Source organism: Harpia harpyja, chromosome 4 (genome assembly GCF_026419915.1).
Source record: "Harpia harpyja isolate bHarHar1 chromosome 4, bHarHar1 primary haplotype, whole genome shotgun sequence".
In the NCBI taxonomy this organism is placed as follows: Eukaryota; Metazoa; Chordata; class Aves; order Accipitriformes; family Accipitridae; genus Harpia; species Harpia harpyja.
In genome coordinates, this window is record NC_068943.1 from 19,822,266 (window position 1) to 19,847,887 (window position 25,622).

The 25,622-nt window shown below is 36.0% G+C and overlaps 1 long non-coding RNA gene across 2 annotated transcripts in view; it reads left to right on the plus strand.

Annotated features, from left to right (window-relative positions):
• The first annotated feature begins 213 nt into the window (after positions 1-213).
• Positions 214-25,622, plus strand: part of LOC128141363 (uncharacterized) — a 136,805-nt gene continuing 111,396 nt past the window's right edge. Inside the window, exons 1-2 of one of the 2 annotated variants that reach the window (XR_008234979.1) lie at positions 214-352; positions 3,670-3,763. This is a non-coding gene — a long non-coding RNA (uncharacterized LOC128141363). The remainder of the gene's footprint in view (positions 353-3,669; positions 3,764-25,622) is intronic. The other variant, XR_008234980.1, reaches the window with a different exon arrangement.

The window sequence follows — 25,622 nt, forward strand, 5'->3', positions numbered from 1 at the left end:
ATAGTAGGTCCTGTTTAAATTGAGTAATCATAGTAAGTTTATAATGATTCTTTCAAAATATCTTCTTTACTTGCTTCTCTAACCATTTAAGACCTGGAAGTTCTAATGGGGCCATGGCTGAGCCCCAGGTACATTTTCCCCTGTGCTTTCCTGTTTGTACTGCCTGCTGCCTCTGCAATTTCCATTTCAGCCTTGCAGTTGCTGCTCCTAGCAAATGCTTTTCTGGAGAGCTTGTAAAACACTGCGTACATCAAATAAATCTGCAGAAATGACTAACCCAAAGGACATGAAGTAGCTCCTTTTGGAGTCAACATACACAGATGCCAGTGGGAGATAAGCAAAGGACTTTCAGGTATTTGACAAGGCGGGGGGCAGGGGGGGGAGGAACAATGGAGATTAGTGCATTTGTCTTTATTCTCTCTCAGATCCACAGTATTAACAGCAACAGTTCTCACCATCTGAAGAGCTCAGTGACTAAAAGCAAGCTTTTTTCATTGTTTCCTTTCTACAGATAGGAAAACAGATTATATACAGGTGAAGTTTTCCTAGAGTAATAGAACTAAAGGCAGAGATGCAGTCTTGTCACAGGCTTAATGGCTATTTGTAATGTAATTCAGCTAGAAGTGAATTCTTATGTATTTATTTAACTAAAAAAGAAATCAACAACAAACCAGGTTAACCTGTGTAATAATTTGGGATAAAACTGACAAATTGTAGATCTAAAGTTTTTGTTTAGCACTAGAATGATTCTATTTACTTTACATAAGTCTAGTAATATAAAATTAATAACCTTTCAATAACCTGTTGAAACTGAAGAAAATCTTCTCATCTTCTTCATGACCATGCTTTTTTTTCACCCTTACTCTTCAGTTAATCTCTCACTCTTTCTGCCTGTCCTGCCTCTGCCTTGTAATATAAGCAGTCTTCAAGTTTTTTGGTCTTTAAAAAATAAAAAAATTGTCTTGTCCTTTCTTAGAATCACAAAATCTTGTGGATTTTTCCAGGGCCTCTGGAAGTCTTTTGTCCAATGCCTCACTCAAAGCACATCCAGGTGTAGCAGGTTGCTCAGGGCTGTGTCCAGCTGAGTTCTGAATGTCTCCAAGGGTGGAGATACCACAGCTTCTCTGGGCAGCCTGTTCTGGTGTGCGCCTGAGCTCAGTATTTATTTGTTTTTCTTTTTGGGACAGAATTTCCCATGTTCCAACTTGCTTCATGACTTTGTTCTGTGCACTGTTGAATCTGGCTCTGTCTTCTTTATACCTTCTCATTAGGTAGTTGTTGATGGCCGTAAGGTCCTCTCCCAACCTTCTTTTGTTAAGGGTGAACAAATCCATCTCTCAGCCTCTCATCTTGGCTTACACTGCAAACTACAGAATTGGTGCTGTAAGCCAGTTGTGTTTGATTCATCCGCAACCTCCTCCAGCCAGTGGTGCTCTTCTTCCAGGAAGAATTTAAGGAATTCCAGGAAGAAATTCCAGGAAGAAATCTTAGTTTCTCTCAGTTTATGCATTCTGTTCTCCACCAGTTTTCCTCCTGCCTACCCAGTAATTACTTCAGAACTTTGTTTCCATATCACCATTATAAATTTTTGTGGGATTTCTACAGAGCTATGTTTCAGCCCTGTTCCTCTTTTCATTTTTAATACTTGATAGAGTTATATCTTCCACCTTTAGACCTCTGCAGTGTGGAGATTTTCACTTGAGATTATTGTCTAGGCTACCTTCGTTGGCATTTATAATGTGTGATTCATCTACTTTTAATGACTTATGCAGTATCTCTGATAATTACTTTTATTTTTCCTCCCCACTGGCTGTCATAAGGGACCACTGCTACTCAGTCTTAGGTTGTATGTGAGATGAACACTGTCTGCAGAGAACATTTTAGAATATTGACTATGCTTTCCTCCACTGTACTGATGTTTGTCTCTCTCACCCCCCGCTTATCTGTCTATTTCTTATCTCCAGACTATAGTCCCTCTGAGCAAATATTGTAAGCCTACCTCTTTAATATCTCATTTTCCCCCTCACAGTGTTCTTTCACCTCTGCCATAATGGGTAACTAACTTCACTATCCTGCTTATGAGTTGGGTAATATCTTTAATTAACTTCCAGGATGTATCTAAATTTGAAGGTTCTTCTTGCACATTGACTCTGATTCATGGTCTGTGGTATCTCTCCACAAAATCGGAACACTTGTCCAGGCTCTCATAACTTTGTGTCACCAGAAGGTTTTCGAAGATCTTTATGGGTCTTGCCCTTTCTATCACATTAAATACCATCTCTTAAATTTCCTTTTCAAGACTGTTCTTAAGCTACCCCTGACCTATATTCACTTCACATCAAGCACAGTTTTAAACACTAACCTTTGAGCACTGTGTGACATGTGCCATCACTGTCCGTTTGTCATATTTTTGGAATCATAAATCATTGTAGGGCATGCATTGTATGCCATGGGTTCCTTAGAAACATATCTAAGCCTACGTGCAGTCTTCCTTCACTTCTCTCACTTAAAACTCTGATGTGATTTCTTGTGGGGGGAGGGAAGGCAAAACAAACACCCTTGACAGCACTTATGTCAAATACATATTTGGCACCTTTAGCTAATATCTCATTGCTTCCCCGCTCTTAGCTTTTTTATTTTTTTTTCCCTAGCTCTTTTGACAGCCTTATTCTGAGATCAGGCATTGTATATTTGTTTCACCTTTGTGTGAAATCTAACTGCTCCTTGACTACAAACTTTGAATGCTTATAGTGGAATTCATCTTACCTAAGACTGGCAATGGAGATATCTAGAACCAAACTAATCAAGTTACAATACCTGCAATCCAAAGGGAAAAATAAACATAATTAATCTGATCTGTTTTTGATATCTGCATTTTGATGGAGTGCATCACACTAAAATTAGTTACTTAAGTGGTCTATGTTTGGTACAATTCTGTGTCTATCTATCTAAGCCAGTGGAGAATATATTGGTATGTTAGAGTCCCGAAACAGACAATTACAATGACAAAGAGTAGTGGGAAAAAGTGTAGAAGTCCCACAAAATGCTCAAATAACATAGAAGCAGGTCATGCTTCCTGTAAAAGATTAAGTTCAAAGGTCACTCTTGAGAGACAAAGATTAAATCATCTCTCTATTTAAGCTCTTATATAATTTAGTTTGCAATCTGTATTCTGAACTATGGCACTGAAAATCTGAAGTAGTTCAACAGTCTTGCAAGGAATTTAAGTAGGAGCTGTGTCTGGTCTACATGACTGGCTTTATACAGATAGATATATGCCTGCCAGCAATGTTGTAAATGTCTATATCTTTTCCTGATTTCACTGACCAATTTGCATGTGTTGAGAAGCTGATCCCTTATACCTAGAATAGAAGGAAATAAAAGCAAGCTTATTTAGTGTTACTATATAGCAGCTTCTCTATTTGTGCCAGCAAATCCAACATAAACCCTGATTTTCAGTGGTTTATCTCAGACATAAAAAAAATCACTTGAGTTTAAACTGGGTGCACCAGGTCTCTGCCTGAAGCTATTTCATTTTTGTAAAATTTGAAAAGCTGGTTGAGCTGATTTTAGTTATAAAAGTGTCAAGAGAAGTCGCTAGTGGTTTCAGAGAGTTGTACTCTCACAGCTAAAATACTTCAAACCTTTAAGAGCTCCCTTCAATTACAGATATTTTCTAGCTTCTGCAGAAAAGAATCTGTGGAAATCTGCTCTGTAACCAGACAGCTGATTCAGCAAGAAAGAAGCAATAAACAGTAGAAGTGTAAGTTACCATTTATTGCATTTGTTTATTTCTAGTAGGAATCTTGTATAGCTGTAACTTCTACCAGTATGCATCTCTACTGTGGCTGAGAAATGGTATGGGAGATACTAAAACTTTTTGGAGGTATATTACTACTTCTGTCACTACCAAAGAACAAGGTTCCTTCCTACACACACTTATGTCGTACAACCTTGTGTGACACCAGAGTACACCTGAGTTCATTGATCATCTGTGCCCATAGCATCGGGTCTATCAGGTCAGGAGGAAGGAGAGAGATGGCAGTGCTTGCTACAACTTGGTGCACGCTACTTAACATGTCTCTCTCTCCTCTCTCACAGTTGAACAATATGCCCCTTCTTGTTATGAGTCCTGTGGAGCTAGATGCATCCCATGGCATGTGCCAGACTGTTTTCCTGAGAGAACTGTGTGACTAAGTCTATGCCAGTACACTAGTAAATAAAACGGACTGTGCAAAGGTTCAAACAGCATACCAGGATTTTCCAGTGTTTAATTGTGATTTGTTCCCTGGCTTCTTTTTAGGTCTATACCAGCTACCACCTTACAGACAATGTTCCAGTCACTTTTATTTAGTAACATAGATGTAGTCTGAGTGCCACTCTAATGAGCACTAATTCCTATTCTACATAACATAAGGAAGAATACAAAACCACTTAAAGCTCTGGATAAGGGAATAACATTTAAGCCACTTGGGAAAGGAGTAACAGCTATATACAATGTTTTCCAAGACCATTCTTTTAAAAGTTATTTACAGTAAAAGTTAGGCAGAAAATCTCAAGCTAAAAGCAATCATTTTAAGCAGTTTCTTATAAAAAAAATCTTTATTTAGGTACTGAATCACAGTGCCAAAGATCATCCATTTATCCTGTTTCATAATCCAGATGCTATTATAATTTGACAGTGATTTTAAACAGCTAAGAGCTAAATTTGTCAAGAAAATTACCTGTGATATGTTCTGAACTATTTTAAAAACTTTCAGGGGAAAACAAATAAAGTTGTTTAAATAGTACAGCATATAGCAAGTGGTCTGTGTATTTAGTTCACAAATATTGTGTTCTGTCTATATGGCTATGTTTATAGTAGTTAAAAAAAGATGCCTAGGACTGTTTTCTGGCACTGAATTCAGCTAGCACTAAATAACTTACACCCATGCATGTCTTTGTCTGTAAGCAGGGTAGCCACAACCACCTGATGGGAATAGTTCCCGTCCCAGGCTTATTACTGAAATATGTTCAGAATTCTAGTAGCTGCATGTCTTTTTAAAAATTTGTTCATATACACATCAAATTCTATGGGCCTGAAACATTTCCTACACTGATGTTGTACATATGGTATAGCTGAGTGGATCACTGAAGGAGTAAGTTGCCAAGGCCACAGTAGCTACAACTTCTGATTTAATGATGAGAACAATAGCAAAGGATTTGAGGAGTATAGTATGGGACTGAAGTCTTTCTTACTTCCCAGAATTGTGCCCCAATCATCAATCTATTGGGTGAACACCTGGCATTTATAATTCATCCTGCTGAAGTAAATGAACTACCAAAAATGCAAGAGCTCTGGAGCCAGAAGAACAGAAGGGGGAAGAAAATGCAGCTTTACTGTCTCTGGAAGTATTAATAGAACAAGTTGAGAGTAGGAACAGCAGAGGCAGAGCACACGTGGTTATTTTAGATATGGTGTGATTGCTAGAGTCAAGAAACAGTCATGAAACTGGAGTTCACATTCTGTTTAGGAAATTTCAGTCTAATTTCGTAGATGTAAGAGTTAATACTGCTCAGAGTAAAGATGAAAACATAAGAAATACCTTACAGGATCTGGCCTTGTCCAGATCTAGTCCAGATCCAGTCTGGCCTAGTCCAGCTCCAGATCTAGTCCAGACTAGTCCATTTAGCACACTACTATGTGTCTGGTCAAAGATGCTGTTTAGGAAGAACACACTAGTTTCAACCCTTTCAGCTATTAGTCCTTATTAGCCCTTTCAGCACACTAGTCTCAGCCCTTTCAGCTATTAATTCTGCTCTTACAGCAGCCACATTTTTTATATTAAAGGTTTTAGAAGGTACCTCCCTGCTTGGATCAATATACTGGTTCAACTCTTGCCCACTTTACCTACCTTTTCGTAACATAGTTGTTCATAAAATGGTTATTATTCACCAGTTTGGATAGGCATCTCTATTGGTTCAGTAGCAGGTTAGCAAGCTGATAAGAAGGAACAATGCTGGGAACAACCACATAGAAAGTAAAAGAACTGTGAAGACATGCCTGTACATAATGTGATACTTTTTACATTGAAATCTTGGCACGTCTTCCTAACTCTCCTCTCCCTATGTTACTGTTGCTGAATAATGAGTCTATAAGCACATAACTTGCTTATGTTACTGAATGTTAGTTGTACTATTAGATTAATTGATTTAAGGTTCCAGACATGGAAATCAGAAACAATTAAGTTGTTGAATATATCTTCAAAGTGTATAAATTCAGAGATTTACATCCTTTTAAAATTTCTGGCAGAAAACAACACTGCTGGTAAATATATAACAGATGCATCAATGTGCCTTGAGATGAATACATTATGGACAAAAAATCATACTTATTCCCATCACAATAACAGTTTGTTTGGATCACCTGCTCTTTCTGGTTGCACCTGTGGCTTGTTCATTTGGTTGGAACATGGGAAAATGCCAGGATCAATACAAGCTGTGGATTCTTGCTCCCTTGTGTGGGTGTTTCTTTTAGTTATTCCCCAAATGTTCTTTGTGTACAGTCTTTAGGTATAATGAAGAAAAAAAAAAAGAACCCCCCCCCCCAAAAAAAAAGAGAAAGACATTAGTGCAATATTAAGGCTTGAGAAAATGAAGCAGTCAAAACCCAGGGAATTCCAAACTCCAGAATAGTTTCTAAACTTTATCTCAACTGTACCTTTAAAACATGGTGATGAACAATTCAATTTTCTTTGAAATGAAAAGCAATTGAACAGTATCTACAATATTCTTACTAGTAGGGGAAACATATAAATACATTGATATTTTGTAGGTGCAAAAGCAGTACCTTTAAATTTCTTAAACAATCTGTGTGTGTCTCCTGTATGACTTTTGCCTGTATGTCATTTCAAATTTTTTGCTGCATACACATGTAACATACTGTAGAGATGTTATTCACAAAGAGCTGCTCTCTCCTCTGCACAAAGTTCTACTGACTTCAGTATAGTATGTTGAAGAAGAAAGATACATCAATAAAACCTATACTGTTTAATGAACTGCCATGATAGGGAGAATAACTTTGTGTTTTCCCTTTCAGATAGTCACCTTGCAATGTTTAAGCTATATTCTCTGAAAAAGCTGTATTTTCACTCCTGAATTTGGGAGTAGTTACTATTCCTTGTGTTCAAGAGAGATACATACTACCCAAAACAGCACACCAGCATGTGGCATTTAATGTAGGAGCATCTTTATCTGACACTTTAGGTAAAGATGGTATAAAGTAGTGGGCACTTCCTCAGGGTGAAGTGCCTTTGAAAGGACATATCTTTAATTATTCAGTATAGCAGGAACCTCCAATGGCTATGCTTCTGGTTTACTTCAGCCAGGTTCCTAAAGTCAGTGAAGATTAAACCCAGCTTAAGGTTTCCAGAGATCCTGAGACATATGTACAGATTCAGATGCAATATAATTCTTTGAGTTATAACTTCTTTTGAGTTTTGTTTTACTGAATGCACGATAAGTGTTATGTTTTTCTAGAGAATCCTAATGTACCTGTAAAATATCCAAAACCAGTTAGGAAAAAGAATTTAAAAATTGTATGTGAATAGTCATGCACAATACACTATGAAAAGAGAAATCATTTGAACAGATTTATTTTAACATGTTTAATGCACTTCAACATATTTGTCTCCAGGAGTTATTCTTCTTCAGTTATGGTGGGAGAGGAGAATTCATAGCTGTGAGTAGTAAGCAACCATTTCTGATGTTATTTTCATATTTCAGGTTGGAATTGCTTTGTAATAAATTTACACCTGAAAAGATGTTTTAATGTTTTAGTTGATCAGTGTTTGAAATGTCTAGTGCATTAAGGAGCTCAGGAACTTGGTTGCTGTGTAATGATGTCTGGGTTCATAACAACACGAAATGTGAATCAAGATGTTTCTGAAAATGTTATCAGTTCAGGTCAAATACCATGATAATGGGTATTTTATGCCAACATTATGCCACAGCTTTTTTCTCAACTTTATGCCAGAGCTGACTCTGATCTGTGAAAATAAGGGTTGATCCAGTGCATAAATATTCTACCCTTCTATGTAACAAACACTAACAGTGTTGCACTAACATTTTCAAACTGTGGACTGTATCCAAACATGTCACTCTGAGCCAATTTCTTATTTATAAGACATCATTCTTTTAAAACAGAGGAACACAATTATTATTGATTAGAATAAACAGAATGCCTGAAATGGAATCTGAATCACTGGACCTCTCTGCATCCGGTATTGCTGAACAAAAGAACATATCCTCTATTTAGTAAAATGCATGGATTTGTGCCCAGTAAAGTTATCTGCTATCAGAAAGCTCTTCAGGAGATAAGCTTAATTTCCTGTGACGATATACTTTGCTGTCTGAATAAATAGTGAAAGGGGATAGCAGTCCTTGTGATTTCCTTTTTGCATGATACTGAACTTTAATATTCACAGAAAGAGTTAAAAGACTGCACTGATGATACAGCACCATCCATTCACCAGGAATGCTACTATGATAGTGTAAACTCATAACAAATCTTCCAACCAGAACAACTACTTACAGCTATTTGCACCAGATATAGTCTGAATATGAACATACAATATATCCCTCTTTTGTAAGAGCCTCTTAGAGATTTACTAGTCACTGGAACTTTTCCCCAGATGTGCTATCCTTTAATCTGTTACTTTTTTCTCAAAAACTGTGGGTCATTAGTTAACAGTGATGTTTTACAATGTGAGATTTTTCAGTCACATTCAAAGGCCAAGGCATTCCAGCCAAAAAACAAATATGTGCTTTTACACATCTTCTGTATTATAGTGTCAGTTCATTTCCAAATTTTTTTACCTCAATCAAAAAGAAACAGTAACAACAAAAAAAATGTAGGTAAAACCTAAGACTGGAAGATAGGATAGATAAATACACAGACGAACTCAAGCTGAACAAACAGATAGCTAAAATTTAAGATTAACCAGAATATGAGTTTACAAGTCCTTTAAAATTCCTGAAAAGTTGAATTATAAGTAAAACACCACAACTCTCCTCTTCAGCATTTTTTTCTTTTCCTTCTCTTATTTTTTTTTATGTTTAAAAGAGGGAATAGTTTTTCTCTGGCCTCACAAGATATCAGTTCAAGCTTTCCAATTTTGTTGCTCAAATTGCCATGACACTATATGAAATCCAAAAGTTGAGAAAGATGTTGAAGAGTCAAAAATAAAGATTAATTATTTTCTGACAGATTTCTCTCTGATATTCTTGCATTTGTTCACAAATGATATTCCAGAAGAGTGTACATGATTTGTTAATCATTGACCATAATCCAAAATTTCATTGCTTTTTACTGGCAGAAAAGCTAATGTTTGACTGCATTTCTTTGTCAAGTAGAGTTCTCTTAATTAACTGAGTACACAGACTGTAGAGTCAGCTCCAGATCTACTGAGCCTTGCTTTAAATGGCAGATTACAAGTTACTGAATAACAATTCCCTGGATTGCATTTTTCACATTTATTATCTTTCTTTTATTGCAATACATCTTCTTCTGTTGGCTAAGCAGAATTTAAAAAACAAAAGTATGTTTTCTATAGAAAAATAAATAAATAAATAAATAAATAAATAAATCATTCTTATTGAGTTTACAATGAGGGAGAAGTTATGGTTACAGAAACTCCTCTGCTGCAGATTATTCGTTGATAATGCCACAAAGGGGGAATGCCTTTAAATAATTTGCTTATATCATTAGATAGGTTACTTTCTAAGGGTAGCATATCTACTGGGTTATCATGTTTTTTAGTTACTTCAGGTAAATATCATGACTTGTAGTGAATTTAACTTTTTCCGGAATACTCTGACTTCTATAGTAAAGGGTCTAATAATTCCCATAAGTATAGTATTTAATGCTGCTTATGACATCCTGCATATAACTTTACATAATCCATCTTAATAGAGTTATTTTGGCAGGCAACTTTGTTAGAAGTGGTTATGTGTTTACTACATTGCTGTTTCATGAGGTTTCCAAGAAAGAGTTATAAGCTTGGCTGAATCACAAGCACTAGAGTTTTATTGCCATTCTTTTCAGTAGTTTTAACTGGTACTTATCCCACAGGGGTGGATAGTAAAAGGCAGATGCTTGTTTATCCTTTTTTTCTTAGTTTCCTTGGGTTGGAAGCCTTTAAAGATAGTAGTAGGAAAGCAATTCGTACAGAATAATGTGACAAATGCCATTTCAAAGTCCTGATTTCTCTTCCCTCTCTTCAGTCCATTACTGAATGATGTCTTTTGAGTTACACAGATGGGTTATTTGACTCCAAAATGAACTCTTAATTTAATAATGAGGATAGCAATAGGTACAGTAGATAGGTACACTGTGGTGATTTCCTCCTAAGTCCCTTACAAAATTCCCAGTTTTACAAAGTAAATAAAATTCATGGGAAATGAATGCCCATTTTTCTGCTGTTACTTTGCAGTTAGTGCTCACCTCAGGCAAGCATAAAATATATATAGAAGGGGGGTTTATGTCTTTTTAAAAAATAATTGTAGTTTTTTAATTTTTTTAAAACTTTTTCCATCATGATCTATGCAATGTTCACAGGGAAATAATCTAATTTAGCTGTGGGGTTTTTTTTTCCATAAGTATATGTTTAAAGACTGATAATTACTTCCAGGCATAGAAGAGATTATTGAAAATATTTACCAGCTGAATACTTTTTACAACTTATGATGCCAAATTCAATGGAAACATCATAAAGTAGAAAGAGATAACACTGATTTATCCTGAATATTTTAAGCTGGTGGCAGTATCTCCACTATTTGACCACTGCATTGTATTATATCAGAATATTGAGCAATTGGACATATTTGATATTTTCCACTTTTTTACGTGAATAGAATGATGAAAACTCTTCTAGCCACCAGTGGGACTGCAATAGCTATTAGAGACCTGACAAGTAGAAGTTAGGTGATATGCATTAGCTAATGGATTACTTGTTAATAGTTAGCGATTTTAAACTAAATGTTTGATGTTTAATATTCAACAATAAAATTCTGGCATATTGGGAAGTCTAAACTTAACTTCAGTGCTCAGCCTGATTAAAATTAAAGTGATCTCCATTATCTCCTTCTCTTTATGTATTTCACATTTTTTTTATCCCCTTTTCACAACTGCATTCAGAAACACACCTGTAGAGCTCTGGATATTAACCTTGCCTTATTTGAACAGACAGCAAGATATTGGTTTATATGTCTGCATTCAGAAGTTTAAGAAGTTTAATTCATTTATAAATGGTGCTTGGAATAAAAAATAACTGCAGACTTCAAAGAGAAGTGCTTAGACTTCATGAGATAGTAAATAATGATTTCCATTGTAATTTTCTTTGGGGCAAGCTTAAGCAGAACTTAAATGGTAACATAACTGAATACGGTTAGCGGATATCCCTCCAGATTCCACTGCCTATGTTGAGTAGATGCTTGATACAGTTCCTGTGATGGGTTAACCCTGGCTAGACGCCAGGTGCCCACCAGAGCCGTTCTATCACTCCCCCTCCTTCTCAGCTGGACAGGGGAGAGAAAATATAACAAAGAGCTTGTGGGTCGAGATAAGGACAGGAGAGATCTCTCACCAATTACCGTCACGGGCAAAACATACTCAACTTGGGGAAAATTAACTCAATTTATTACAAATCAACCGGAGTAGGGTAATGAGAAATAAAACCAAATCTCAGAACACCTTCCCTCCACCCCTCCCTTCTTCCCGGGCACAACTTCACTCCCGGATTCTCTACCAAACCCCCCCAGCGGCACAGGGGGATGGGGATGGGGTTTACGGTCAGTTCATCACACGTTATTTTCTGCCGCTTCATCCTCCTCAGGGGGAGGACTCATCACACTCTTCCCCTGCTCCAGCGTGGGGTCCCACCCACGGGAGACAGTCCTCCATGAACTTCTCCAACGTGGGTCCTTCCCACGGGCTGCAGTTCTTCACAAACTGCTCCAGCATGGGTCCTTTCCATGGTGTGCAGTCCTTCAGGCACAGACTGCTCCAGCGTGGGCCCCCCACGGGGTCACAAGTCCTGCCAGAAAACCTGCTCCAGCGTGGGCTCCTCTCTCCACAGATCCGCAGGTCCTGCCAGGAGCCTGCTCCAGTGCGGGGTTCCCACGGGGTCACAGCCTCCTTTGGGAACCCACCTGCTCCAGCGTGGGGTCCTCCACGGGCTGCAGGTGGAGATCTGCTCCACCGTGGACCTCCATGGACTGCAGGGGGACAGCCTGCCTCACCATGGTCTTCCCCACGGGCTGCAGGGGAATCTCTGCTCCGGCGCCTGGAGCATCTCCTCCCCCTCCTTCTGCACTGACCTTGGTGTCCGCAGGTTTGTTTCTCTTACATGTTCTCACTCCTCTCTCCGGCTGCCGAATACCTCTGTCCCGACTTTTTTTCCTTCTTAAAAATGTTATCACAGAGGCGTTACCGCTATCGCTGATTGGCTTGGCCTTGGCCAGCAGCGGGTCCGTCTTAGAGCCGGCTGGTATGGGCTCTCTCGAACACAGGGGAAGCTTCCAGCACCTTCTTACAGAAGCCACCCCTGTAACTCCCCCCGCTACCAAAACCTTGCCCCACAAAGCCAATACATTCCCCACACAGGATGCCTAGCATTGTCTAAAGATGCCTGGCACTTTGCATCACGAAACATTGAAAAGAAACCTTTAGCATGAATGAGAATCAGGCTTTACTTTCCTGTTGATACAGATGCAGAAAATAGGAAGTATTTTACTTCCTAAAGGTACATTCTTCGTATTCTTTTCAAGCTTTAGCATGAGCTGATTCTAGCATATTTGGCAACACTGTGGAATATAGGAGGAATCCATCGGATCCAGGAACATTGAGATCAGCAGAAATCCATGTACATTATCTTTACCATAAATGGGTAATACACTAGTTCCTCTGCCTGATAAAACTAAACTATTTGCCAGTTGTTACCCTGCTGGAATAAGATGCTCAAGTTAAACCACATGAAGGACAAAAGAGGAACTAGAGTTTATATTCTCTAGCAAAATATCTTTACAAGTTTTATCTGCTGTACGTCATGCTCTTCATCCATAGTCAAAAATCAACGAACAAGGTTGCAATTGTTATCTTGTAAATGTATAATAAAAGCCCCCAAAATTATAAAAGGGAAAGTGTTTCAATCCAAATGTCGATGTTTTCTGCTTTTAGTTTTAAAAGAATAGTTCCAATACACAGTGGCAGCCAGGAGGAAAAAAAAATAATCAACAAAACTTCTTACAAGAAAATATAATATAAAATAGAATAAATAAAGGAGCTTCTGATCACCCTAAGCAGCACCCAGGTTAATACCTGTAGCAGCTGTCCTGATCTCTGTGGTTTAAGCTTTTAACTAACTTTAATTAAATAGAATCTTTGGTGTACCAGGATGCATATGACTGGGATATGAATAAAAGAAATAAACAGCAGAGACTGGCATATGGTTGAAGACACATGCATCATATGATTCTTGTAATACCTTTTTTTTAATCTATTTTAACATTCATGAGCAGTAAAAGAGCTTAAAACAGAAATAGAATTGTCTCATTGGATTTGGAACTTCGACTGTTAGTGAAGGTTCTCTTTATTATTTTTTTCCATTGCAGAAAGTATATTAAAAAAAACCCCAACACCATAGGTCTTAATTGTCATATGCACAATCTGCAATGTTTAAATGGACCCTGTGGATTTTGGTCCCAAACCAAACCAATCAGTTACAAGGTTTTTTTCTTTTCTGTTAGATGTTCTCCTGCAATATTTGCATAAATGTAACCATGCTGTCCGTCTTTTAACTTTCACTCAATTAATTATGCTCCCAGCCCCCTGCTGATGGACAAAAATGAGACTTCATCTGCAAATAGCTTCAGCAGTTTACAGCTTATTAAATGCCAAAATCTAGTTAAGACAGTTTGAGAATTCTCATGTCAGGCATTTCAACATGCCAGTTTTAACACAAAACTGTTATTAAAAGGGAAAAAAGTGATCCCACTACCCAAAGACAGGGGGAAGAAAATGCAATAGAATAAAGGTAATGGACAGATAAGAATTTTCTACAAATTACGTACTTAAGATATGTGGCACAGTCTGAGTATGTTTTAATTGGTTCCCCTAATAATGAAAAACATTGGAAAAGACTACCAGTTGACAACAAAACGGTCTCTGCAAATTGGAAACATCTTTAGTCTACAGTATGACCTTTCATAATTTTTATAAAAGTCTGAACAAACCTTGGAATAAACAGATTACATACTAAAGCATTCTTAAAAAATAACTTTTCTATGACTCTTTTTGACAGGTTTTACATTTTGCATCAAGCATCTGGTGCTTTCATTTTTCAGTACACAGTGTTCTGGTATACTTTATGCCATTCTGGGTTGATTCTTGATTTAAAACAGTAATGGAGAAGCAGTATGGTATACCGGAAAACTGAAGTGTGCCATGCTCCAAAATAAATTCAATGCATAGTTTTACAGTATAACCTTGACCAGATCACTTAACTTGCTGGAACTTTAAGCAGTTTCTCTTTAAAACTGGATATAATAAAGATCTCATTGAAGAATAAATGTTATGCCTGAATGTCAGCTTCTCATCTTGAATGAATTATGAAAAGAGGACTAACAAAATTTCTCTTCAATATTACAAGCTACATTTAATTGTTTCCATTCATTTTTGTTGTTAACTTATAAACATTCCTTTAGCTGTCTGTTGTTAGTGAAATACATATAAAAATGCCAGTCAAAAAAAGAGACACAAACACAAACTTTAAAATAGATTATTTCAGTTGCAGTTGTGAAGAATATAATTTCAATTCTTTCTTTTTTGTGGGGGAAGGATAATGCCCAAGCTAAAAGAGAAAGATTTTTTTTTTTTCCTAAAAATTTCTGACATGTTATCTGGGTTATTGTGACATATTTTGTCATGTTTGTTGTCTCATGTTATAAACTAAAGTGACTGAGCTGAACATAACATGACTATTCATGACAGAAATGTCAGGAATTAAGATAAAGAAATACAACTCATGTCCAGTCATATTGCAATTACCAGTCCTCATATAAAATGCTTAGATTTTTCATGTTTAATGTAATGGAAAAAAATTACGGTGTATAATATTGTATCAGTTTCCCACCTTAATATTATCTTTAATTTTTGAAGATTTATTTCAAAGTAGTATACACTAATGAACTCATCATGCAGAAGTGTAGTGAAATTTGGTGATCTATATTGAGATACATTCCTCAACAAGTAGACCCAACGCTCAGGCTGTTCCACATGAAAAGCCCCGTGTGCATCTGCTGCCTGTAGTCTGAATTCCCACTGTATTGGTGAGAAAGTATCAGCCTTCTCCTTTGTATAATTAAACGCATCTTCAAGCAGACTTCTCTCACAGTCAGAATACAAAGCACACATGAAATATGTTCCTGTTTTGCATTATTCTGTTGTTGCTAAACTGCCCCAAAGTGTTTAAAATATCAGAAAAGAAGACATAGATAAAAGATATAGTGGGGCATTATTCTTCCATTATAATATATGTCCTTTATTATGTCTCTCAAAGCTGGCTTTTTTTTGTTAGCTAGCTTCTTTCAGGTACAGTGGTGGAAGCAGGCACTGAGGACAATTTTTAGAGATAGTAATGGCCTCATAGCTGACCTGTAGGAGGGTGGTTGATCACCACTGCTTCTAAACACTGTAGAAAAAAGGACAGAAATAATTGTGGGAGAAGTGGTTAAAAGAGAGATTGATTTTAATGTAACTGGTAGAGTATCTTCAGGCAGCACAATAAAAGACTGGAGTCAGGATGTAACCAAGAGTGACAGAAAAAGAGTGGGGGTGGTGATAGTGGTGGAGAGGGCTCAGGAGGAAAGATAAAGTGGGCATTTTCCTGACATCTGTGTTAACTCACAACTGGCATATAGAGGAAAAGTGTATTTTTCCACTTTTAAATTTCAGTGTTTTAGCATCATGGTGAACAGTATGCCCTGGAGACCAAAGTCTTGTCCTCCATCCTGGGTAGCGACACTGAGTTCTGCTGCATGCATTCCACCTCTTCTTCTTCAGTATTGACATAGAAGGACCACTTCTAGGCATGACATGGTAGGTTATGCTCTGCCAATCAGTGTGCCAATTAATGCCAGTTATAGAGATATGTTTTGTGAGATTAATATTCCTGGAGCCTATGAATGGCAGAAATTACTGGAGGGCAGCACCGGAAATATTAGTGGGTTTGGCAAAGTGTAAAAATTAGGATTATCTTGAATGCTTGTTAAACTGTTTTAAAAATTTTTTCAAGGAGAAGGTGATTTCTGATTAAGTTGCTTTGGGTTTTGATCAAATTTTCAGTCAGAATAATCTGAATTAGATTCATCGAGGTCCATGGAGAAAAATGAATATTGAAATATTAAAAATACTTTTCTGCTGCCAGATACTGATGCCCAGTAGTAATTTCTGTCAGATAAAGTGGAGTAGATTTGTTCTATCAAGAATGAAATTCAATAATGATTGAGGTAATTCTCAAGTTGGGAAAGTAGGAGGGACAATGCAAAATATAATAAAGTGAGTTTTTAAAAAAAATTCCAAAGGAAAATTGGGAGCGCATTGCAATTTTCCTTTTATATCATCAAACTTCATGTACAAGACTATGTGATGCAGGTAAAGCCTTGCCTCAATCTAGACAGAGATTTTCTCTACCTCATTCTACCTAATTACTGTGTGGAATATGACATATCATGTTTGCCATAAATGCTCATTTCCTTTTTCCTGCTCATTCCTGTTTGGATTTATGAGAGAAAATATGCAGTTTTCTTCTGGCAATCCGAGTTCATATGAATTCTCCATTTTCCCCAGAATATTTTTATTCACTTTACACAAGGAGTCAGCTATTACAAGTATTTTGGTAGGTGTGTTTGAATTTGTTTTTGCATAGTTTGCTACTGCAGGAGCAAAATATGTGCATTTCATTTTAGCTTTGAAACTTTTCCTTCTTCTATAGTGAAAAATGTATCTTACATATATCACTAGATAGAATCAGATAAAGTCAAATCTTGCATTTATTTGGAGAGAAAGGACAATAGGATTTAGTCCATAATGACATTTTTTTAGTATATTTTATTATTTTGAAGATCACGTAAGCCCTAGAGTACAGAAATAGCATCTTAGAAAAAAATCTGTTAATCTAAAAGAGATTTTTCTCCCTTGTATTGCAATATCGTAAGTACTGTAGAATTATGTAAACCAGGAAAACGTTTCCACCTGTAGCATGAATGTAGCAAACTTGATTGTTATTACAGAAGCAGCAAAGTTAAAACATATTAGAAGAGCAACACATGCTGTACTGCTATTAAAAGTTCCCCAAATGCTCTTTCTTTAGTGCTATGACTATAATGTATTCAAAGCAGAGATATATGCTTCATTAGTTGTAGAGGTGTTGGCACTTGCTGCTTTATAGCCAGAAAGAAATAATAGATCATAAAGAACAAGAATGTGTAAAGGAATGAAAAACAGTAATCAAATATATATGTTTATACACAAACACAAACCACAATAAGGATATACATACACCTGGTTTTAAACATATGCGTGTACACCCTTTATGTAGAAAGCCTCCAGAATGTGGATATGCTTATTTTTATATGTTCAGGTTTCATGAAAATGTTGGACATCATAGGGATATAACATGTAAACAGATGTCAATTTTATATTTTGAACAACAGAACTGATTAACTATTCTGTGAATACTATAGTCTGGGACTGATGATAAAGAACTGAAACTGTTCAGACATTTATTATGCAGCATATTTTCGAAAAGAGCAGCTTCCTTTTATAAATCATTATAAACTCACTACCTAACTGTAGTTAGAATAAAATATTTTGATTCTGCCTTTCTTAGTGCAGCAGTGGTAAGAACACATTCTTAGGCACTGAACAACAGCCTTTTCAGTAACTTACTCTGTTAGCATGCAGAATGGCTAACTGAACCCTGCAGAAATCTGGACAGCCAGCATTATTTCTCACATTCCAACCCCCTATGATTATTTTTTGTTTACTTATATTTATAACTAAATGGAAGACTAATCAAGAAGGGACCCCATTTGCAAAGTAACGTACAAATACAAATATATTGTTGGTCCCACTCTGAGGAGCATGCAGTGGAGAGGTAACAATGAACAAAAAAAAGAACAAGGGGGAGGGGGTGGGGAAGGGAAAGGGAAACAAAGGCAAACGTAAAGGTGAAGGTGAAGGGAAAGAAGGATCATGGAAAGGTAGCTGGTAGAATTCAGGGAAGACCAGGTATGAGGGCCAAGTAAGGGAAAAGATGAATAAATTATGAAGAAGAGAGTGGGAAAAGTTTTTGGCAAAGAGCTACTTAGCAAAGGGTATGGAAAATCTGTTCAACATGCTGAAATACTCTGAAGCAAGGATTCTTCTACCTGAGCTTTAGACAATGTGGTGAAGTAGGCACACCTTATGTGTCATTCATCGGACCTATGTTAGATTAAGTTCCTTGATAAAAATGTATACAAGAACATACTGGTTTCCCTATCAGTTGCCCTTCTGAATCAACAGTTTTTCTGAAAAACAGAGATTTTTCAACTCTACCTCATAAACAAGCTTTTTAATTCAGACCTGTTAAATTGCTCAGCAGAGCCCTGGACTGAGGCTCTCAAAATGCTCTTCATATAAGTTTACTCTAGATCTCCTCAGAAATGAGTTTGCAGATTTAATACTTTCAGTCATTTGTTAATAAGCCTGCAGGAAAATACAGTTCATGCTTCTGCATGTCTAGGATGTCTTCATTGAGAGGTCCTGTATTAGAGTTGTGGATGTGTAATACCCATCTGCAGACACTGCTTTCTCAGAAAACCAGGAATAAGTCAAAAATTACATCATTTTTTATTTTCAACTAACTCCTTCCCACTTTACTACTGTTAATATATCATGAGTGATATATCAGAAACTCCTGACTTTGGACTTTAGGCTATGCCTGCAATTTTTCATAGAATCAAATCCTCATTGGATTTTTGTATCAACTACCAGTTTTGACCACTTTGAAATCTCTAGGATCAAAATCTCTCAGAAATAGATTTTGCTGGTGAATTTTGTACTTTTCTTATTCTGCTGAAATGTAAGCAGTTGAACACATGTATTGCGAAGACAGCAGGTGTTTTAAGAGTCATATTTTTACTCCCTCTTGCCTATAGTCTCACTTCAAGCCATCTAAAAATTAGAAGCATGCAATTCATATCATCCAACTTCAGCTGCCTGAAAGTAAATCATGAGTATAAACTAATCTTTCTGGGTACTCAGTGGAATCTACAGCTGGCAATTCAGAACATCCCGAAATAAATGTCTAATATACTTGGATTTTCTACTCTGGTGACACCCAGTTCTTTTCATTGTTGTTTAAAAGTCAAACTTAGACTATAGGAGGTTAAGTATGACACTTAGACTGGATACTTAAATTTTAGAAATTAATCCCATCTGTAACTCTGTATCTACAAATACTGCTGTTCTAATTACTATTTTAAACACATTTTGCACAGATAAAATTAGATGAGAAAAGCAGCAGATAAGCAGGCCCAATGCAAAGCTGAAGGGAGTATAATTTGGTTTCAGGTTAACATTAACATTTTTTCTCTCTTTATTCTTTCCAAACAGTCTTTGCCATTTTCTCTGATCTTCTTCCTTGCCTGTTAGGTACTAAGATGGCTTCAGTGGTATATGACAATTGCAGTTGTAAAAAAGCCTAGTGAAGCATATGTGAATGCAAATACTCATCTTAGTGACACTAATAATGGAATATAATGCTAGTGAAGCCAAAAATGTATAACGCAATTTTATAATACACTTTGATTTTACATATGTGTATTTAAGGACAGGGTGTATAATGAATGTACTGAACACTTTACCTTTAACAATTTTCTTTTTTGTACTCATAATGTTTCAGCTGCTGAAATCTGAAATAGTGCTGGGTGCTCAGTGTTCTACTAAGCTTTCAATGAAATATTTCAACATAACATTAAAGGAATAATGGTACTAGAATCAGAAGTGGTGTTTGGGGTTTTTTTTGTTTTTTTGTTTTTTTTAAATTTTATTTCTGAGCCACTCTGTGATGTCTGTGGGTAATAACACAGAGTATTTACATTTATTTTCTCTTTCAGAACAATGATTTGAATATTATTATTCAATATTTTATTATACTGATTTCAGTGTAGAAAAATGGGTCAAGAGGGGACCCTGAAAGAGGAATGTTCCTGAGTAGTTCTGAAGATGATAACTCACAGAGCAGTATCCGGATTTAGTGACTTCATCCTTCCTTGGACTGTTGCCAGTGTCTATGCAATAGCAGAGAAGTGAATCTCTTGCATTCTTTCTAGAACCCGCCCCTAGGAGTCCTCTAGGTTTGATCAAACATGTTTGAACAGCATGAGCAAGTACTTTCCATGTTATGAACCAGCATCAGGATCCCTTAAAACACAAACGACTTTATATGATACTTCTTTTTAGGTAGTTACACAACTAATTGAAATGTTAAACTTGAACAAGCTCACTGAACTGAATAATAACAAACTAAAATTAGTGAAAGCATGCCTAGGGCAAAGTGTAGCTTCTTGCATCTGTTTTAACTTTCAGCTCAGCTCTTTCTCTGAAAAGTATGTGACCAAGAAAATCCTAACAAAATCACATTTACAATGCTGTTGTAAAATACAGACTCATAAGACTGGTTTTCCACAGAAAGAGTATTTGTTTTTCCACAGTGATGTTATTCTTTTTCAACACCCTTTCCTGACATTTATTATTGACTGGTTCCTGAGAATCTGCCTGGGAATCTACAGCTGTCCTGTTCTGTGCAGGAAGAAAATCTCCCACTTTAAAACATACACACCTCCACCCAGTAAAGGAACTGTTGTGACAATAGGTTATAATGTACCTAGGTTAAAAAAGACAAAATAGCGTATGTGGTAAGTAATTATCAGGCAATTATAGTAGCAAGTAGTTATTCTCAATTGCAGCTCCAAATACACTGATTTTATGTCTGTGTCTTAAAAGCTAGTATAGATAGCTGATGATCTGGAAAAAAATGAAGAAATGCAAAAAGAGAATCTTATAGCTGATAAACCAAAGGAAAAATGGTATCCTAGAATTTACAGCTGAACCTGAACCAGTGCCTAGGAAATGACCAAAATACAGTTGGATTTCAGAATCTAGTGTATATGGGTTTAGGTATTTCAGTGAAACTAGAGTCCAAAGATTAACCTAGTCCTTACTTCCTAACTTATTTTTGGTTTTACCCAGTGACTTTCAAGTGCGGAATATATGCTAGAGGTAGTAGCTTTTAATCTCAGAGTTGCAGTCATGATTAGCTGGAGAATACCTAGAAAACAGACCTTAACTAGAATGTTGTGGGCTTCAAATGCTAGCAAAAAGGTGAGTTTGGGAGATGCTGAGTATGGTCAAAATAAATTAATCCAACAATACTCGAGGGAATTAAATAGGTCAAGAGAAACTGCCTAAGTTTTGCATAGACTTAATGGAAGATGCTTGTGTAGCAAAGTAACAGGTTTAAACCATGCACCTCCATGACAGAATATCTGGAGGTGAAGAACCTGATTAAATCTAGTCTTTAAAATGGCATGCTATACCTCAAACTGAAATAAAGTGTCTGCAGTCAGAATAACTATACATGTTGTTGCATATGCATTCAAGCAGTATTGAATAATTCCTTTACCTTATATTTCCAGTGGGTTTGATGTTGTCTACAGCAGCAAAGGAAAGGAAGAAGGGAAATCTAGTTAATTCTGCATATTTTAATGAATTTTACTAACAGTTTTAAAGAAACGTTATGTACCTATTTAATCTTCAAAAGAGAAATCTGATTTTGTAATGACTTACTTTATTGCACCATGAGACCAAAAAGAGCAGTAGATGCTGCTGACTTTCTACGTCATTTTGTACTGGTCATTTTTAAATTGTTACAGCCATACTCCAGTATGGATAAACCTGCACTGGAAGGCATCAGGGTTCTGCATATGTGGTGTTATGCGGGAATCACTTGAAAGAATACTTCTTATGGAAAACAGAAAGCAGTGGACAGTTTTTCCCAGGATTTATTTGGGTGGTCACTGTCCTTCTCCATAAATGTTGTTTGCTCATGTATGAAAATTCCTTGAGCTTCAATGCTCCAGGAGCTTATTTCATTCCTCAATTTAATCCTCTATTCACAGCAACATCAAAAGGTTTTATCCTGGGAGATTTTTAAGTTTTATTTTCTAACTACTTGTTTGCCTATTGGTTAAGAGACATTAAATATAAAATTACTATATTTTAATTAGTAAAAAGTAATATCTCTGTACTGGAGACACAGGATGCCCTTATTCTACTTACTTTCATCAAAAAATGTAGTTATTCAAGAACACATAATTAGCTTGTTTTAATCTTATCATTTTCAGAGGCATACTACAGTAATTGGCTTTCTTTCCTCTCCTTTTTAGTTAGAAGATTGCTAAAGGATCAATGGAGAATACATTTTTCTATTCTGCTGCATCAATTACGATGACCCTGGGTGTAAATTTATTGATTTTTCTTATTAGAACATTATCACCAGTTATTCACAGCATGGTGTTTATTAATTAGTAAGGAAAATAAAGATTAATTTGTGAAAAATCTTCCTTTTAAGTTCTCTACCTAACACATTCATAGCTATATGAGATCTCCTAATTGTATTCTGCCTTTATGAACTACCATGCAGTATTTCATTCCCTATTCTGTTTGTTTTTTCTTATCATCCTGAAAAAAAGTTACAGAATTGTCAACTACAGTTCTGAGGTATAGAAAGTGTCAATTTTGACTATTGATTTGCAGAAGCTGTACAAGCCTCCTGCATTTTATGCTCATGATGGCTACTTTATTGAGAGGAAAATAATGGGATATAATGGAATGCTAAAACCAAAAACATTAAAAAAAAGAAAAAAAAAAAGGAAAGAAGAAGAGGAGGAAACAGGAACTTATTGAGTTATCTCCTAGGTACAGCTCAACTTTCCAGTTATCCTTGCAGAAGGCATACCAGGCAGATAGAAGGAAACCAGCTTTTAATTTAACAGTCTTGCTAATCAGAATTTTACAGGACCAAGGGAGAAGAGAGCAAAAAATCAGTAGATAATGATTTTTTTCATTGTTTTTTTCCCATGAATTTGATACCTCCTTAGTATTTTGGTTTTTTGAACTGAAGTAAGTAGTTATCCCAGCTAAGATCTGTATTCTGGCTTTGGATGGGGGGACTTGGCACCTCAGACCATGACATATTAGTTAGTGGGTGAAGGGAAGCAGATGAAATATTCAAAAGAACATACAATAATATTTTTTTCCTGTGGAGTACATGACTGATAACACATTTAAGATGTATGAATAACATTTATATTAAAGTTTAATGCCACAGTTGTAGGGCCCTGTTAAGTTAAAACAATTTCATTTAACAAGACAGAATGTGTCCAGAGTATGTATCAATTTATAGCAATTATAACAAAGAAAGTATTGCTGTATTCAAGAGGTTGGACTAGACACCACAAAAATCTATTCTCATTGGTCAGGCCCTGTGTTTCTGTTTTCATGTATAGGAAGAGAAATAATTTGTGGCAGAAGAAATTAATAATATTTTGAATAGGATACAAATAAAATCTAGATATCCAAGAATTTATCAACAATTACAGATTTTTTGGGGGGGGGGGGTAAAATATATCACTATTAATTTGAAAAGCCTTTAGCTAAGTCTTTTTTACAATGTGAATTCTGAAAATAATACAGGTCCTGATCCTACCACTATGTTTGAATAGGAACAATAAATTCCATTTAAAAAAATCCTGTTGAGCTAGTATAAATGTTCTTCATTATGACCTACCTGTAAGAATTGATTGCAACTAAAATACAATGCTTTTCATCTGCTATGAAAGCCACAGTAGTCTGTATGAGGCTTCCACTTTAGTATCAGTTAGATATAAGATCTTTAGATGATAGGTGTCTTTCTAAGGGCTGTAAGCAAGTATGGCTCTAAAAAGTTGGCAGAAAGATTTACACTGAGCACACTGAAAGCAACTGCCTTAATGTCTAGAACATGAAATGACACAGGATTGAACTAGAAATATAGGATGTCCTGTCTGCTTCAGATTAGGAAATGGGGCTGTTTTAATTTGAAAAATTTGAAAATTAGTTGTTAAAAAACAACCCCCTAAACAAACCCCCAAAACCTAGAACCAGAAAACACTGAAAATGAGTACTGTAAAATAAAGCTGTTATTAGTTAATTTTTGTCTTACATAAAAAAGCTGCACTCATAATAATGTGAATAAGACATTTTCAGTTTCAGTAGTTCAGCCTTTGCAGCAAAGATACAATATCTTGCTGCAGTTTTGCTCGAATAAAAGTCCAGCATAAAGCACAGTATAAACAATATTTAATATATAATAATAAATCAATCTTCAGTTGAATAATTGTATGTGAAACCCCATTAAAGATAATTTTTACAAGTGAGATATAATGAAGCTAAAAATCAGTCTTGAATTAGAAACATAGGATCTTACATTCAGCAGCAACAGGGGACACTGTTGTAATAAATTGTCATTCCTTTTATCAAGTACTGAGATTGCAATTCAGTCCTGAAGGCAGTTCGTGGTATCAGCAGAACCTTCTGATGGAATCAAATTCCATATATTATTGGACATGTCAATATACGGGTTACCATTGTCTATGTATTTTTCACATTAAGTTTTGCTCGGTTTACTAATCAGAATGAGTCGCTTGTGCAGAGCTCTGGGGGTCAAAGCTAGCCATATTCTATTACATACATCATTACCAACATTATTGATTCTTGAAGTGGATTTTTATTTTTCTCTTCTATTTAAATACATTATTATTATTGATGATTATGTGAAAAGCAAAAGGTAGATGTTGATTTCCCAACTAGCTTTATTCATGCAATATAGTCAGTAGAGTTAACATTAAAATCTCCATTAACCTCAGCAGTGTTACTATTGATGGTTTCATAGAATATAATGTTAGATGTCGATTCAAAAAGTACAAATTTGCTTATAAAATACACATGGAAGCATTATCATACTAAAATCTCCATAACTTATAAGAAGTGAGCATATAGCCATACACTCTTAAAGTCTAATGTCCTCAAATGTTAGGGATAGTTAAGCACTGGAACAGGACAATTCGAAATAGTGAAATATCTTTATTGGAGGAATAGATTACAAAAATATCAGTGTACATGTATTCTTGCTTCAGTTAAGAAAGATGAATTTGATGACTTTATATGTCTTGAGGACAGTTCCAATCCTACATCACTAGGAACTGACATATGTTTTAGAGAAATCAGTTGCTAAATCCTCATTAATGCAATAGTGCTAATGAAGCCTATAATCCACTTCTCTGTCTCCATTTAGAAATAGCCTAGAGTTTTAAACTTCTTACTCTTAGCCTAGTAAATAACATTCAAAATGAATTGCAAATTGTTCCTGGACAGTACTCTATCTGGAACTGTTACAACAAGATGAACAGATGACATAATTTACAAATCTATTTATTAG